The sequence below is a fragment of the Carassius auratus genome, unplaced genomic scaffold (genome assembly GCF_003368295.1).
Source record: "Carassius auratus strain Wakin unplaced genomic scaffold, ASM336829v1 scaf_tig00009130, whole genome shotgun sequence".
Classification (NCBI taxonomy): Eukaryota; Metazoa; Chordata; class Actinopteri; order Cypriniformes; family Cyprinidae; genus Carassius; species Carassius auratus.
Window position 1 is genome coordinate 1,229,990 of NW_020524006.1, and position 6,000 is coordinate 1,235,989.

The following is a 6,000-nucleotide window of genomic DNA, read 5'->3' on the forward strand; positions in this document are numbered from 1 at the left end:
ATAAAGAAATGATTTAATAATGAAAATAATAGATTATTTCTTTGATTTTTGAAGTAAATGGCAAGAAATATAATGGATGAACCTGCAACAACTTGCCATTATCTATTCCCCACTGTAAAGCAGTAATCAAGGACAATGTATACACATTGTGATACTTCACTATTACACAAGGACAAATTCATGCAGTGCTAAGAATATTAATTTATATATATATATATTAGCATTATATATAACTAATTAGCCGAAATCAGTGTAAAAATGTCCTCCTCACCCCCGTATCTTGCTCCTCAGGTGCTGGACATCAGTAATGTGTGTGCTCTTGGTTTTAATGCAGTACAAGATCCACGTTGATCATTCCTGCTACATTCTCAGTAATCCGTCAAGTGCTTGTAACAATAAAGCCCATGGCACCATCTTGTAATGCAGAATAATTAATCTTGTAACTCCCTGTATTTCACAAAAAATGTGCATATTTGTTACTAAAATATAAAAAAATACTTTCTGGTGTACTGATGTCCCAGATGTTATTAATCCGATCAAAAATGTTCATGTCTTAAATAAAAAAATAATCCCAATAATTAATATGTCGTTTTTCCAAGTCTAAAATAAACACATATGAGCCTACCTAGTAAAATGATGTATTTACCAAGAATCTTCAGAACACAATATTCACCATTTTCATTTTATTGAAGCATAGACTATAAAGTTGATAAAGTAGCATCAAGACAAATAAGATTCAATGAAAATAATTATCATCAAAAATACATTAACCTCATATATAAATCAGTTCACACAGATGAGTGATGAAATGTCCTTAAAAGTCACACAGTCCCATTCAGTCAACTGTGATACAGATCATGTGATACATATAAGACATGTGATACTGTTCCAGAAAATAATGATTCCTTATCATCACATCTAAACTGGTTTCATCTCCCCATCGTGATCTTCTTCTCTCATGTCTGGAAACAGTTTGTGGTTGATGTCCAGCACTGATGTGGTGTAGCTTGTTCTCAGCCAGAGGATCTCTCAGTCCTAACATCCCAGACCTGGTCAAAGTGAAACACACAATGCAGAAGAAGTTGTTTAATGGACAGAGAGCTCAGCTTATGTTCTGTGTGGTTTTAGCAGGGTGAGCAACTATGACCCTTGTAGTACTGTACACTTACCATTCTTCAAGCTGCTTTAAGACCTTTTGAGAAGCTTTTTCTCTGAAGAGAATGTACAACATCCTCTTCTTTCTCTCCTTTCAAGAGCATCACTTGGTCAAAACCCCTCATATGGCTGATGAGATCATCTGTAAAAATTAAAATACTGCAATAAAAATGTCATTCTGCAAGAATTAAGAAAAAGTTACAGAAGCAAAGGTCTTGCTCATGAGACATTAGCATTTGTAGTTCTCAGAGACTCTAGAATTCATCTTTTGTTGCAGTAAATGTGTTTTCTTCCTCTAGAATCTTTCTCCAAAGTTCCTGACTTCTCTCACAAATGTGTTTTAGTCTGTGCAGTGTAATGCCTGGCTTCAAACCAATCAACTATCAATTCACAATTTATAACATAACATTTACAAAACAATGAAATAATGTCAATTGGTGTTTACATCAACTAAACCAATTTCATGATACTTGTCTGCTTTTAAAACAGGTGGTGTGTTTTTAAAAACATAATATTAAAAATGTCCAGTCACACTTTGCTAACATGCTGTAATTGTAATAGTATAAAACGAAATCAAGGCTGACATGACCAGTTCTGTGAGAGATCATCATAAAATGTTGTATAACACAGCATTGCTTCAACACACACATACCAGAGGACTTCTGTTTGTTTGAGCTCAAGATGGCCATCTTCATTTCTCATCCTGAGCAAATCATTTCCTTGGTCTTCCTTCTCTTCTGTCAAACAAGAAAATCTCTACTTACTCTGTGTGCAATTAATGTTGCTCATTAAACATAATTAAGTTAATTTAAAGTAAGATTCAGACCAGAGCATTTGAGGAGTAAATGTTGATTAAAAAATATTCTAAACAAATGTACCTGGGAAGAGCTGATCATGGCAAGATTCGCTGAGACTCAGTAATAGCTCTTTTAGTTTTTAGGAAGGTTTGTGAGGGTTGGCTCTTAAAATAGCTGTTGAGCTCGATATTTTAGACCTGAAAAAGAAGAACAGCATTATCTGGAAAAAATCCTGTAAGACAGAAGGAAGGACATATTATTAATTACGTGCAGCTTGTACATTACACCTCTGTAAAGATGCTGTATAATTAAATGTTAAATGAATCCATTATTGAAAGCAAGTAATTAATAACAAGCTATAGTCATATGAATTCTTTTGATAGTGTCAGATGAGACCGTCCTGGGGCTTGTACAATATCATACAAGTGTTAAACTGGATTATTAAGACTGTGATGTGTTTAGGGATCATTTTTAAGACTTTGACCCTGTCCAGATACCCACACTTGCAGTCTTGGCCACTTGAGAGTGTGTGTACGTGACAGTGTGTGAACGAGACTGTCCCCGGTCTTAATAATGCCAAAGCACAGCGTCCTTAACACACACTAAACCTCTCCAATACTGCTCCGGAGCGCTATACAAAGCTTAGTGTATCCCATCATGCATCATGTTTTGGAATAAATCGTCAGACTTTTTGCCGAGATCTCACAAGAGGTCATGGAAAGCTGTCCAATGTACAGTATGTGAAATATTGATAATTAGATATTAAAAATCTCTTTAAACACATAAGTGTCCCATAAGGCAGTGGCTCCCAATCCTGGTCCTGGAGAAGCCCAACACTGCACATTTGAGATGTCTCCCTGATCAAACACACCTGATTCAACTCATCAGCTCATCAGTGAAGACTCCAAGGCAGATAAGAGAGACGCCAAAACCGTGCAGTGCTGGGCTTCTCCAGGATCAGGATTGGGAAACACAGTCATCAGGTCATGAAAAGTTCGACACACACTCGTGGTCATCATGCTCACTCGAACACTAGGCCAAATACAGGAAAGACGTCAAATAAGTAATCAAGTGGTCAAGTGAAAAGATGGCAAGTGTGGGTATTTGGACAGTGCAACAGTTTAAGAAACAACAAATGCTGTACAAATTATAACAGCAGGAATTTTTGATAAAAGAGACAAACTATCACAGACTTACTGCTGCATATATCTGCCTCCGCAGCTTTCTGTCTTCTCCATTTCTGAAGGAATCCCTCTCCAGAAACACCACTGGGCTGACTGCCTTTATGTCTTTTCAGCTAAAAATATAAATAATAAAAAAGGGGAGAGAAAATAAAATTGAATTATATACAGAATGTTAATAATGATCTGTGAGCAAAATATTTATATATATATATATATATATATATATATATATATGAAATAAATATATATATATATATATATATATATGAAAATAAATATATATATATATATATATATATATATATATATATATTAAAAATATATATATATATATATATAAACTGATATGAATGAACTGCAAGATGGAAAAATACATGTTTTATTATTTATTTTTAATTTGATTTTTTTTTTTTTTTGGATTCACATTAAAAGGTATTAAAAGCATGGTACAGAACACATGATTACTGTGATATCTGTCATATAAAAGCACATAAAAACACTAGCATTACAGTGATACAAACATAGCTGGTTTGGTGATTATTGTATTGTTGTATTGATTATTAATATATCATAGTAAAACTACAGTTACAGTTACTAATGTCCCATTTACTGTGTTTTAACTTCACATTTCATTTATTATTGTGTCGTGATTACCATGATTTTACTACAAATACAACTTACATCATTGATCCTGAAATTAATAATAATATAAAAAGGATCGAAGGTCTATGACACGTCACGTGACAGATAGAGTTTAATCACACTAATTAGCAGCTGTGTTCATTTATTTAAACGCAATGAAACTCAAAGACAGCCGCGGATGACCGATATAATACAGCGATTAAACATATAGCACTAGTCTGATTAATAAAGAAGACAGAATACATTTGATAAAAGGCATTAAAAGAGCGTATTTACGACTACTCACCCAAACTGTGGAACTGATAGCAAGTATCGCGCGATGTGTGCTGAATGAGACTTCTTGAACGTGATTTCATAGCGATAAACATCTCCTGTCCTCGTGTCGAATTCTGACGCCAAAAGTTTCCCACTGAAAGCAATGAAGGTCGTAGTGCTTCGATAGTCGACGCCGAGAGGCACATTTGGCGTCATAAAAGTGACGCTAGGGGCGCTTGACCATGCTTCGGTTTTTGACGCCTTTGGAGTGAGAATGGGTTGTAATGAGGTAGATTTGTTTAAGTACATCAGGCATTTAAATTGTATTTATATATTTATCCTTTACCAGGAATTATCCCATTAAGATATAAACCTCTTCTACCAAAATGGCAGCAGATTACAAGCACATAAAACCAAAATATAATAAAGAATAAAATCTTATATATATAATTATTTGTGTGTGTGTGTAAAACATGCACGTTTCCTTTTACGTAGGTCAGTAAACAAATGTGTATAGGCTGCATCTGAGTCTAATGAGAAAATATCACTTATGATATTGAGAATTGCACGATTTTGTGACCAACTTCAAGTCAATGTTGGTTCACTGTTACTGTCATCAGTCATGTGTGCTCTAAGCGTTCATTCAAATTTCGGTGTAAATCCAAAATATTGAAATTTCAGTTTTAAGCGAATGATGCTTCGGTTACAATTTATTTTAAAGTGTTCTTGTTACAATGCCATTACACATGAGTTATGTGAATATAGGGTTGTGGGTTATATGGTTAGGGTTAGTTGTTTTGGTAACACTTTATTTAAAGGTGTCCTTGTTACACCATACATGTACTTACTATTATAATGACAATTAATGATGCATAATTACATGCAAGTAATCCCAAGTGCATGTAGTCAATTAATATTACTCAGTAATTAGATGTATAATTACACTGTATCAAAGAAACCTTAAAATAAAGGGTTGCACTTTATTTTACAGTACGTGTACTAACATGTACTTAAAGTGTACTTACAGTGTCTTTATCTAAGAAAGTTCTGGTAACACAAGGTAACTACATGGGTTATGGTTAGGTTTAGGGGTAGGTTCAGGGTTAGTACCTAGCTATTACATAGTTATTGTAATAACTATAATAAGTGCACAGTATGTACATGAGGAACAGGACTGTAAAATAAAGTGCTACCAAATAAAGTGTAATGTGTACTTTACTCTTCTTACTATAGTAAGATCATTTACCATGTAACAAGGACACTCCAAAACAAAGTGTCATCAATAGTTGAATGTAAACAGAACATTGTATGAATGTCACCTTACTGTCCGAGATCACTCTATCTTTGATTTGAAGAAAAGAGATCTTGAAATGATGTTCCAGATTCCGTTCTATCCTTACCTTTCTGTTAATCAGAACCACATCTTTTTGTCCCTGGTGATTACGTCCAAGCTTTGTAAAGCAGTCTGGAAGAAATCAATTGCAGTTCATCTTTGTCCATTAAAATCTGCACAGTACATGTCACAACTGTAATTCTTCAGCCTGTTACTTAATGAAGCAAAGCTCCGAGATTTGTGACTTTTGGTTCACGCTAGCTTTGAAGTTAGCATCAGTATACTAGTGTACTCCTACATTTGACTGGTAGAAGATATACACATTTTTGGTGTTAACATTTATGGTCACAGATCAAAAATAGCTAAGTAACACTACTTTTTGTCAAATCAAATGCTCTCTAGATCGAAGGCCAGAATATACACAATAAGGTGTGATGTAATTTTTAACTAAATCTGGGCAAAAAAAAACCAACTTTGCGCAGCTGTTAAACACCTTCAATGGAACAACCTTTTTCAATACTTTATTTCCCAAAATATTAAGCAATACACACTGTATTAAATATAATATGAATCTTTGTGGTATTTGCTAGTAGATTAAAAAACGTAGAACAAGAAGGACACATCACACAAATGG